Source organism: Pantherophis guttatus, chromosome 7 (assembly GCF_059756535.1).
Source record: "Pantherophis guttatus breed Tessera chromosome 7, ASM5975653v1, whole genome shotgun sequence".
In the NCBI taxonomy this organism is placed as follows: domain Eukaryota; kingdom Metazoa; phylum Chordata; class Lepidosauria; order Squamata; family Colubridae; genus Pantherophis; species Pantherophis guttatus.
The window spans coordinates 10,505,887-10,518,886 of NC_142069.1; the positions used below are offsets into that span (position 1 = coordinate 10,505,887).

Below are 13,000 nucleotides of genomic sequence, written 5' to 3' on the forward strand. Positions count from 1 at the left end.
CTGGCAGCAGAGTTGGACAGTAAGGAGTCTGGGGAGACCATGGGCCAGTCCTGGAGTCTGGGGAAGGCTCGGACGAGGGCTCTGCGTCGGAGGCAGAGATGGGGCCAGGGCCATCTGGGAGTTATGCTCAAACTCTGAAGCCTCCAGAGTCGGACATCAGAGAGGCAGAGGAACAGGAGAGGCTGTTCCTAGTGTGCACATGTGCAGAGCTGCCAGAAGGCAAGAACAGTTAAAACAAAAGGGACGACTCAGGAGTAAGGCCTGGAGATGAGTGGCCCCTCCCTTAAGGCTTAAAAGAGGAGCAAAGGCATGTGGGCCCTTTGCAGGAAAGCAACATTGTTAATTCTGTTCCCAGTCGGCATCTCTGTTTGATTCTAGACTCCATGTGGCTTTGCCAAGTAGGTCTTTGGCAGCATGTCAAGGGAGGTAAAGGTTGGTGATTATCCCGAAGGACTTCCCCCGAAGGACTTTTTGCAAATAATTGGGACTCAGCTGTGAATGAAAGTAATTCACAGCTTTTGCAATAAAAGAGTAGTTGGGACTACTGTGTTTTAATGACTCAGTAAGCCTAGGTCACAACAGGTGGTCCAGATTTGTTCTAAACAATGAATGACCATTATATAAACTAAGTTTCACCAAAAAGGATTGAGGGAGCTACACAAAAGTGTTTGTTTGGTCAAGGAATTCTAGCTGGTGGGATCCAGGAGAAGAGCCTTCTCTATCATGGCTCCTGCCCTCTGGAACATCATGCCCCCTGAGGTGAGATACATCGTCAACATCTTGGCCTTTCAGAAGTACCTGAAAACCTGGCTCTGTGATTGATCTGAGGACCCAATGGAGGTATCCCAGTCTGGAGGTGATTAGTGGATTAAGACAAGACTCCACCTCTGCCCTGTTGTATATTGCTTCCTTCCTTAGCTATTTTTGTTCATTTTAATGTTAATATTGCTTGTTTTATATTGTGGTTTCTAAAAAAATCTTGATGTATGCCACCTAAAATCATGTGATGGTGAGATGGGCAGCATATACATTTATTTATAATAAATAAAATAGTGCTAGCTCTCAGAAAAGAAGACTAGGAGAATATATGATAGCATTTTTCAAGTTGCACAGAGGATGGCCATCATCTTCATCCTTCCAGAATGCAGGAAGCTAAATAAGAGATATTTTGTTCTAAAATATGAAAACATTCTAACTGGCAAGAGATATTTGACTGGAACTCAGTGGAACTGAGATTCAAAGATGGCAGAGGACTCTTGTTGAAAGTCTTCAAGCAAACTCTGGATTACTTTAATCTGAATTCCTGCATTGAGCAGGTAGTTAATCTCAAAGGTCTCAAGACTCCATAGTTCTGGTCAATCACAACTCCTTGCATTAAGAATGAAGCCCGCCTGGCCCCTTGCACTGTGTGACATTACACTATAGAAAGCAGGAAAATTGTGTCTCAAACCCCAACTGAGGCTTTTACAACCATCAGGATGAGTTTTATCGCTTGGCTCTAAGAAATGGAGCAGAACCTGAAAATTGGTATACACCCTGGTCACCCATTCCAGGATATGAAGTAAAAGTCTGATTCACACACTAGATCTGCAAAGTGGCAGCCCATACAAAAAGTAAGAGCAGCTTCATTCAGGGAGAGCAGAACAGGAGACAGTATGTAGGTACATTTTCAGAGTTTTCCTTTTATTCAGGTATGAAGCCCCATTTCACTAGCAAGAATGGAAGTATTTTAGCATTTGATGATATAATTGAATCTACTGACTCTTCTCCGTGGGAGAGAAATATTCCAATCTTCCAGATCTGTTTATTTATTTGTCTTAGATGCTATCCAACTCCAAACTACTCTGGGCAGCCTACAACATATAAACAAAACAACTATTGTTCCAGCAACCAGGCTGTCTTTATACTGTGTATGTCCCAAATTGTAAAGTAAAAAATAGTTGAATTTTTTCTTAAGTGGGTCATTCAATCAGTTTGACTTGAACATTATAGATTTAATTAATGCAATGGAACTAGAAAGCTGATGCTTATTTTTTTTAAAAATGGGGGGGGGATATCATGGAACTGTCACCATGTTATTTGTGAACATATTTCCCTCTGCTTGGGCAGATTTTAATGTTGATACAATATTGTATAAGTATAGATTTTTAGGTAGCTCATTAGTAGATAGAACAGCTGCATGAAAAGTGAAAAATATAAAATATATAGTATAAAGGATAAGACTTCTACCCTAAAATGGAATCTAGTGAAAGTTCTTTTGACTTTATTTGGGGGAAACCTTTATTTCATTGTCCAGATCTACAGTAAACAGATTTGCAAACCTCTTGTAAATAACAGCTCTGTTCTGAACAGCTGTTTTTATCAGTTAAAAATCTGATCAGCCTTTTTGGTACCCAGAGATAGGAATTATGGAAATTGAAGTCTAACATACCTAGAGGCAACCAGATCTGGTAAACCTGTCTTAAATATGTTTATACATGTCATATTTGCATTTACTATTGTGTTCCCCTGTACAGTATTTCAAGGGTGTCATTGCTAGCTCTTAATCATACATAGTTCAAACTAAATCTCAAGTGTAATGAATATTCTATTATTGACAGCACATAAAAATCAGGATGCTTTTTGCATAACCGCTAAGCAATTGCATACCTAGTTAAAAGAAGTCCATTGTTAAAAAAAAGCCTACAAATTGATTTCAGAAAAATATCTGATGCTGCTGAAAACCACTGTTCACCAGCTACTTCAATTAAGATTTCCATCTTACCTTTTCAATTGGAAGGAATATACAAACAAGCAACAATGAGACATAAGCAAAATGAATAAATCCTTTGGAATAACAGCAACGAACCAAAAGCTCAAGCTGACATTGAGTCTGAGAAACACAGTACACAAAGAATAGCCAGTCAATCACATGAATATCGCCAAAAAGGCATTAAGGGTTGTAAATCTAATCTTGCGTAGCTTCTTCTCCGGTAATATTACACTACTAACCAGAGCATACAAAACATTTGCTAGACCAATTCTCGAATACAGCTCATCTATCTGGAACCCACACTGCATATCGGACATTAATACAATTGAGCGCGTCCAGAAATATTTCACAAGAAGAGTCTTCCACTTCCCTACTCACAACAGAATACCTTATACTACCATGAAATTCTTATACCTTGAAATTCTGGGTTTAGAAAATTTAGAACTACGCTGCCTTCGGTCTGACCTAATCATAGCTCATAAAATCATCTGCTACAATGTCCTACCTGTCAATGACTACTTCAGCTTCAACCACAACAATACACGAGCACACAGTAGACACAAACTTAAAGTAAACCACTCCAGACTTGATTGCAGAAAATACGACTTCAGCAACAGAGTGGTCAATGCCTGGAATGCTCTACCTGACTCTCTGGTTTCATCCCCAAACCCCCAAAACTTTAACCTAAAACTGTCTACTGTTGACCTCACCCCATTCCTAAGAGGTCTGTAAGGGGTGTGCATAAGAGCACCAGCGTGCCTACCGTCCCTGTCCTAATGTTCCCTTTAATTGTATTCATTTTATGTATTCAATTCATGCTTATACTTATATATATTATCCAATATGTACTCGACAAAATAAAATAAATAAATAAAATAAAATAAAATAAAAATATATTCTGGAATAAAAATGTCACATGAAATGTCCTCTCCTACTTTTAGTTTAACATTTATTCAGAAGTACTGGGAGAAATCACCTGTTGATTCAGGGTGAAGTATTATTGATATGCAGATCAATCAGAATAGAGCTGGAAGAGACCTTGGAGGTCTTCTAGTCCAACCCTGCGATCCTGTTGCGAACCGGTAGTAAAGGTAAGTAGAACCCACCCCTGGGTCACAGCTACTGCTGGATTTGCAGATGAGTTCACAGCTACTGCTGGATTTGCAGAGGGAGAACATTTCCAGGAGGATGTCTATGGAGATTCTTAGTCACCCAGATCATGGTTGTCCCAAAGGTGCTTTTTCAAGAGGCAACCATCCAGTTGCCTCTTGAAAAAGCACCTTTGGGACATTTCCAGGAGGACTTTTGTCCAACTTTGGGTGCTGTGTCTCTAGCCATTATACTACACCAAGGTGTTTTACAACCGTAGCAAATTGAAGATTTGTGGACTTCAATTCCCAGAATTTCCCAGCCAGCAAACCATCATTCATTTCATCAAGTATTTTCTCTTTCTATATTTATCTGATCAGGAGGGATTGTAGGTATGTCTATCTAATTTTATTCTTCCATTTATCCTCATCCAAATCCATCTCCTCCCCCCCCCCAAAAAAAACCCTTTCAAACTACTTCAGTTTCCTCAGGAGGAAATACATACGAAAAAATGGATCAGTGCTTCTTGAGTAACTACCACCAAAAGGACTGATATTTGGTCTGGCTAATCATTCTCTTAATACCAACCAAGAATTTTGTGTATAATTTTTCACATTTTTAAGAATTATTTTTCCAGGGCTTTGCTTTTTTGATAACACCCAAAAAAGTACCATATTTTTCAGAGTATAAGACGCACCTTTTCCCCCCCAAAAATAGGGTGAAAATCTGGGTGCATCTTATACTCTGAATGTAATCCCGCCCAGCCTCGCAAATGGAAATTTCAGAGTAGCCTCAGAAATGCCTCAGAAATGAAGCTTCAGAAAAGCCTCAGAAATGAAGCTTCAGAAAAAAAGCCTCAGAAACGAAGTTTCAGAAAAAAAGCCCCTGAAAGGCTTTTATCTAAAATAATATGGCAAGCAACAAAAGAAGAAGTAAAGGAACTATCAGTAACCAAACTATGCTAACAAATCTGGAGAATGACACAATAATCAATAGATCGGAAGAGGTTAATCTACATACCAATACCAAAGAAAGGAGATTGAACAGAGTACAGATAGTCCTTCAGAAAAAAAGCCTCTGAAACAGAGCTTCAAAAAAAAAAAAAAGCCTCTGAAAGAAGCTTCAGAAAAAAAGCCTCCAGACAGAGCTTCAGAAAAAAATGCTTTTTTCTGAAGCTCTGTTTTGGAGGCTTTCAGAGGCAGAAAAAAAAGCAAGGCACAGAGCTCACAACCAACAAACCTGTTGCTAAAATTCACCTCTGGGAACAGCAGATTGGGGGTATTCCGGGAGGCCAATCCATCTGCCTATCAGCTTTTTTTATTTCCTCCCCCCCAAAAAAAACTAAGGTGCATCTTATACTCCAGTGTGTTTTAGACTCCGAAAAATATGGTATTTGACTTTTCCCTAAAAAATCTAAGATATAATCCATTTATGAATACAAATGGACATAAACATAAAAACGGCCCTGAATTTTTGTAATGTTTTTGAATGTTATGAAACACATTTTGATTTTCTATATTTCTGATCCATTTTCTTCTTTACAGCCATGAAGAGTTCATGTGATACAGATTGGGGATTAAATAGAAAAAAAGAAAAGTGTCATATGCTTTTAGAACAGCTGATATATCGCTTTAGGCAGCATAGCTGATACAAATCATGCAAAGTTACAAAACTGACATTTAGCAGGAGAATAAATTGTACAGTGTTAGAAAATCCAGACTAGAAACTCTTAAAATATAGCCAGAATTATAACTTCTATTGCTATGAAGGAGTGGACAAAGTCTAAGATGACCAATGGGTCACTTGAAGATTTTAGCATGTGTGAATAAATTATCACGGATTAACCATACATGAAGAACATCTATATCCAACACCACCTGAGAAGCTTAACAGATTTCTTTTAGTCTTTATTTAATCTGAAAAAAGAAGAAAAAATAATACTCCAAATTAACATTTGATCACTAAAGTGAAGTTTGGGATTCCATGTGTCATAGTCACTTGAGGAGGGTCTAAGACAGGGGTGTCAAACTGGATTTCTTCGAGGGCTGGATCAACATTGTAGTTCTCCTCCGTGGGCCTGTCAGCCAAAATGGGGTGCAGGCTCTGCCCCATTTTCAGCCTAAATGGCCTCCTGCAGCACTTTACCAGCCAAAACGGAGCACGGGAGTGCCGTACATGGCCCCCCATGTCTCGTTTCTGCCATCCCCGGCTTCCAGCAGCACTCGGACAGCCAAAAATGGGTCGCACGTAGGCCTCCCAAGGCCCCTGCATGGCCCATTTTTGGCTATTGGAATGCTGCAGGAGGCCGGGGAGGCCGAAAACGGGCCATGGGGGGCTGTATGCAGCCCATTTTGGCCAGCAGAGACACCGCAGGCCAATCTTTTGATATTTCCAGGCTGGTCCCATGGGCCGGATTTAAGCACCTCGTGGGCCGCTGCAACCAACTTGCTGTGGCCAACTCACCACAGCCAACTCACCACTTGCAATGTGGGACCACTCTCCATGGGACAACTCACCCAAGGGGCAATTTAATGCGAGATTATTGTACTTTAGACCTGTTCCTCTCTTAATATTATTAGTAATATTATTAGTGTTGTTAATACTATTAATAATAATATTATAGTTATCTCACACTGAGTTATCCTACGGTGAGTTGTTCTATGGTGAATTGGCATGGCAAGTTGCCCCATTCCGTGTGAGGAAACTGCATAGAGCTCGCTATTTGTGTTTTCCTTGCTCAGTTTTGTTTATAAATTAATAGGATTTTATTGCCCAAACATGATCACTTGGAATTCTTAGTAACTGACCTGAATTTTAAGCCTTATAGATCTCCTAATTCAGAGTCAGTTTGATACAGAGCTTAAAGGAACTAGGCAAGAAACCAGTGTGTTATAATTCTGCCTTAAGCACAAAACCAGGTTAATAACTGGGCCAGTCCATCTCTCTTGACTCTGTGAAGAAGGCAGTGACAAACCACTTCCACAAATGTTGTCAAGAAAACTGCATGGACTTGTCCAGGAAATTGCCAGGAGTCAAGACTAATTTGAAGGCCTAGTTACAACACATCTCCTATCCAGTGGTGGGATTCAAGTATTTAACAACCGGTTCTCTGCCCTAATGATTTCTTCCAACAACCAGTTTGCCAAACTGCTCAGAAAGTTAACAACCAGTTCTCCCAAAGTGGTGCAAACTGGCTGAATCCCACCATTGCTCCTATCTATTTTCCTTTAACACAACACAATTTGTCAAATTTAAGGCTGCCTAACTTATGACTCTATGTGCAGCTATTCAGCCATTCCATCCATCTGGCCTATTAAATTTATTAAATTCCAATGGAGACTGTTTCTAACAAAAATCAACAAAATGAGAGAAATTTGCGTTTTCATTTGATGCTTCCAATTCAGCTAATTTTGACAAAGCTGGACTGTTGACTAGGCTGATTCCCTTTAAAGGACTAAATATTTATTATCTCTCTTCTTAAGCTATGCATTATTGGTGGGAACAATAATAACAACACAATTTGTTTGAAAGGAAAAAATAGATGAAATAAATGCAGCTGGTTATGTGGCACCAATTATTGGTGTAATAGTCAGCAACAACTGTTCACTCTACTTTTTCAGTTGTCAATCTTAACACAAAATCTGGCAAGTCAACCCACTGCTTGTTAAAGAGCCATGAACCTATCTAAGAGCTCATATGAATTTGTGAGATCCCATATCAGCCACCAACTCCTTTCCCCTGTCTTTCTCTTGTTCCTTCTCATTATGTAAAAGATTTTAAATGAGGTTTGTTCCAGGCTATTAACCTAAGCCGGGTGACCACAGAGATAAAATTTCATCGTCAGAGGGAACAAAGAATTGCTTGGGTATGGAAATTGCAATGACAAGGTTGTCCAGACAGATTGTGATGTAATGAAATGAAGTATCTGACAAATGAGTCTCAGAAACATAGATGAGTGATAAGAGTTCATGCTAACCTATTTAGAAGAATATTTAAGAAGACCTGTCCAGAAGTTCCACAGATATTCACACATTCTGCTAATAACGTGATAAATGGAGACAAAGTTATGGTGGACTTGTTAGTTTCATTATTGGATTATTGCTAATTATCTTCTTACCAATAACATCTGGTTGGTCAATGCTCAAGTAGTGCCAGGTCGCATTTTAAGAATGGGTAAGCATTACGAGGTAGGCAGAAACCTCATTTGGTATCCATTGAGTTTCCTTCTCTGGTTGGTCATGAAGTGAACTTTGAGACATGATAAAATTATGCAAATCAACTATGATCACCTCTGCTTCTCTTTTCCCTTTTAGGTCTTCTTAGAGCAGAGGTGTCAAACTCATGGCCCACGGGCTGGATGAGTCACGTGCTGGCCATCTGTACCCCCATTTTAGCAAAGGGGGAAAATGTTGTGATACGTCATGTGATGACGTGTCATCACGAGTTTGACACCCCTGCCTTAGAGAATAAATGTGGTGGGTGGATATGGAGGAATTTTGAGGAGGGCAAATGATTAAACAAAGAGTGCTGTTGTGACCTAGGCTTACTGGGTTACTACAATACACAATTGGTTCCAAAAAAACCTATTTTATTGTAACAACTGAGAATTATGTTCATTCCCAGATGAGTCCCAATTAGTTGCAAAAAAGTCTTTCGGGCGAAGTCCTTCAGGATAATCACCAACCTTTATCTTCTTTGACACCCTGCCAAAGGCCTTACTTGGCAAAGCCCCACAGAGTTCAGAAACAAACAAGAGATGCTGACTGGAAACAGAGTTAACAACGTTGCTTTCCTGCAAAAGGCCCAAGTGTCTTTGTTTCTCTTTTAAGCCTTATGGAAGGGGCCAATCATTCCTGGCCTTGCTCCCAAGTCGTCCCTTTTGCTTTAGCTGCTCTTGTCTTCTGGCAGCTCTGTGCATGCGTGCACTAGGAACAGGCTCCTCCTGTTTCTCTGCCTCTCTGCTGTCCGACTCTGGGGGCTCCGGAGTCCGTGCATCTCTCCCAGATGGCCCTGGCCCCATCTCTGCCTCCGATGCAAAGCCCTCGTCCGGGCCTTCCCCAGACTCCAGGACTGGCCCATGTTCCTCCCCAGCCTCCTCACTGTCCGACTCCGCTGCCAGCTCCACAGGCTGCTGGCAGACCACAACAAGTGCAGAGCTTGTATCTCAATGGTATAACACTCATTTGGCCATTATAACAAAACCATTGAATTCTGCAGTCACCTCTGGGTGGATACAGCCAAATGTAACATATATGCTTACATGTCCAGGAACAAAAAGCAGAAGTTATGTTCAGCATCTTGAAAGACTGATGGTTAGGAACATTTCACCAACATGCCTTCCAAAGCTGTGTTTTGTGACTGCCCGTGCTTACCACAACCTCTACTTTACTCAAACAAGCCTTGATACAAGAAGCAATTTGTAAGAGCATTTAGAGCAAGTCCTCAACTTTTACAAAGTTCCCTGTGCATTTATCATGTGTGCATGTAACAACTAAGGATGATGACCATCCACATCATGATTGCAAATACCAAATTGCATTTCATTACTCAAATAATGCTTGCTTGATTATGATTTCACATTATAACAGGCGCGCAGTTTTAGGTTTTTCAAACTTTTCAACACTGTTTATTTGTGTCAAGTCTCCATTACTCTTTTAAGCTGCTAGAAGCTTTGAACAATCAAGAGACTTTATTTTATAAGGTTTTATTAGAGCTAGATTTTTAAAACTGTGTCAGAAGCCATCACATGAATATACCTGGCCTTTAAAGGATGAGGTTATAGATTTTCTTGGAGGAGCAACATGAAAATATGAAAAATAGAGTTTGCATTTTGACATCAAACTGAACATTTTATTATTTTGGTATTGTGCAGTTAGAGATGGATACTTATGGGTGGACTATGAGAGAGGGAGAAGGAAGAAAACAGGGAAGGGAAAGGGAGTTAAGAGAAGTGGCCCGTGAAAATTACCCACCAATATCCAGTTACTGAATGTAAAATTTTGTTGGACCTATGGAATTATTGTATAATATACAGTGAAGGTAGACATGAAAGGAACCATATTTAAACCACATACCTGAGAATCAGAAGCAAACGTGCATCCCAGCGTTAGTGATAAGATTAATCTCAGTAGATTCCCACCTAACAAAGCTTCATCCTGAAAATAGAAAGAAATATTGGGGGGAAAAAGGTTTTCTTCAGTCTTCCTTAGGTTGATTGATTGATGGACAGAGATTACACATATCTTGATTTTTGTGCCAAAACACTTCAAAGAGACTTTAAAGCACATAAAAAAAACCTCTAATATATTACAGCATAAATTCATCTCATTTATCAACCAACAGCAGCTTTTAGAACCACGATTTGAGCAGCAGCTGAATTTGTACTATATGCTATCAGGACTACATTTCAGCAAAGCAGTGGTGGGATTCAAATTTTTTTACTACTGGTTCTGTGGGCGTGGCTTGGTGGACGTGGCATGGCTTGGTGGGCGTGGCTTGGTGGGCGTGGCATGGCTTGGTGGGCGTGGCTTGGTGGACGTGGCAGGGAAAGGATACTGTAAAATCTCCATTCCCTCCCCACTCCAGGGGAAGGTTACTGCAAAATCCCCATTTCCTCCCGATCAGCTGGGACTTGGGGGGGGGAGGGGGGCAGAGAATAGATGGGGGTGGAGCCAATGATAGTCATAAGGTACAAATAAGCAATCAAATCATACTAGGACACAATCAATATCAATATAAATTGTAAGGATACAAGCAACAAAGTTACAGTCATGCAGTCAGAAGTGGGAGGATATGGGTTAGGGTTAGGGTGATAGGAACAATGAGAAGACTAATAGAAATAGTAATGCAGACTTAGTGAATATATTTAACATTTAAATTTACAGCAATCTTTGAAGAAAGAAAGAAAGAAAGAAAGAAAGAAAGAAAGAAAGAAAGAAAGAAAGAAAGAAAGGAGGGAGGGAGGGAGGGAGGGAGGGAGGGAGGAAGGAAGGAAGGAAGGAAGGAAGGAAGGAAGGAAGGAAGGAAGGAAGGAAGAAAGAAAGAAAGAAAGAAAGAAAGAAAGAAAGAAAGAAAGAAAGAAAGAAAGAAAGAAAGAACACAAGATAGTCAGGAACACAAGAATATCATGAGGTAAAATCGAACAGAAGAAAAAGGCGGGAAAAAAGGGAAACTCCCCCTTTATAATTACATCAACCAATCACAGCATAGATTGCCTCAGGCATGAGTCAGCACTCTCTAACTAATCAATTACAACTGTGTGTTCTGGCCTATTGTACACTTTGCTGTCCCAGCTACTAAATTCAATATCCTAACAATCTATTTAAATTAGCCCGCTATAGGCCCATTTTCAGGACCGAATCCCAATGCAACAGTTAGATCTAATGTCCCTTGCTATAATGTAACTCCCGGCTTTTCACCGTGATAATTTTCCATAAATTCTCACTGTCCATTGTTTTTAACAGTTACAGCTTGATGGCGTTATTATAATTATTAGAGATAAAAACAAACACACAGAGATAGATACACACACACATACATAAAAGATCATCTCTTATTCTCTGGCTGGAGGACTGAGCTGGAATTTACGATCTGCTGTGAAAAGGAATATGTCACAAATGACAGGTCTATGTTTTCCTAGATTTTTACCTTCTTATTTTGGCTGTTACCTACCCAGGGCTTAAAACTGCAAATTACTATAATACTGTGCTTCAAAATAAAAAATGGTAAAAAGTATTCCAAAATGCCTTCGTTCTAAGAAAACTCAGCTCACATCTGGTTATTTCACGATTGAAGGTTAATTATCTGACAACTGCAATACGATGCGCCGATTTGAATGTGTGAATGAGATATTGAGACGGCCGCCCAGAGTCACTGTATTAATGAGACGGGAGGCATAGAAATCCAATAAATAAAAATAAATATTGGGACTCCTATCTGTCTGTTAGGGTAGCAAAAGTTCCAAGGGAGGAGCGGTATGGAAAAAGATGGTAGTATTTTAAAAGACAAATAAAATAAATAAATATGTCCCTGATAAACACCCCCAAACACCCAATAAGCTGTAACTGTGCTGTGCTTCAGACTGGATTCCAAAGAAAAGATTCCTAAAATCTGCAGGAAGCACCCGAGCACCTGTTTGCAAACATCTCAAATACCACGTTTTACCACCAGGATCTCATGGCTGTGCGATCCCAGGAATAGACACGGCTGCTTTAAAGACTTATAAAAAGATGCAAGGTTCGGGCCTCTGCAAATTTTTATTTTTTGAATTACATCCAAAGATGAGACGAAGTACTACTAACTTGAAACCCACTAATTAACCCCTAAATTATTTCAGTTTATGAAGTTATGACTAAACGGTTGGGTATCCACGGCCAATACTGGCTGGTGGACAACTTCCACTGTGGTTTTGAAATACTGACATTTATTTCCCCATTATACGTTGTTGGTCGACTTTTATGATTAACTGCTCAATGGAACCAACGGGGATCTGAGATAAATAGTCTCATACTGCAGATCACAAAAGACATCCCTGCTTTTGTGATTGGCTCTTTAATCTAAAACGGGCCAAGACTGAAGAGGAGGACAAAGCTTAGGCTGTGGAGAAAAGAATGGAAAACAATTAGTGTGTTGATGTCAGCTTAAAAGAGGTCACAGCAAGATCAATCTTTTCAGCATCTGTTCTTTAATTTAAAGAATGGGGGAGGAGAAGCTGTGTCCACTACTCATCACTATGGTAACTTTCAATATTGTAAAACCAGAACTAGTTAGGTTTCCAACATCACTTGCGATGGATGGAGCTAAAAAAAAATAAACAGCAACAGAGAAACGTTCAAAAGCAATTAGGCAAAGGATAGGCAGATATTCCTTATTTTTTAAAGGACAATCACGGGAAATGACGCTATTTTAGGCACTCGTGGGCAGAACTAGTTCTTGACTTACAAACATCCATTTAGCGACCGGTCAAAGTTACGATGGTGCTGAAAAAGGTGAGTTATGGTAATTTTTCATATTTACAACCATTGCAGCATCCCCGTGGTCATCTGGTCAAAATTCGACCACTTGGCAACTGGCTCATATTTATGACGGTTGCAGTGTCCCAGGATCATGTGATTATCTGATTGTGACCTTCTGACAAGCAGAATCAATAGGAAAGCCATT

At 39.9% G+C, this 13,000-nt stretch overlaps 1 protein-coding gene across 4 annotated transcripts in view; it reads right to left on the reverse strand.

The window, feature by feature from the left end:
• The window catches only part of SOX5 (SRY-box transcription factor 5), a 1,038,733-nt gene that overhangs the window by 672,170 nt on the left and 353,563 nt on the right, over positions 1-13,000 (reverse strand). For 3 of the 4 annotated variants that reach the window (XM_087873007.1, XM_060688637.2, XM_087873006.1), the window contains exon 3: positions 9,916-9,996. The gene's annotated coding sequence lies outside the window, so the exon portion shown is untranslated. Of the gene's footprint in view, positions 1-9,915; positions 10,805-13,000 lie in introns of those variants that run through there. The other variant, XM_034442599.3, reaches the window with a different exon arrangement.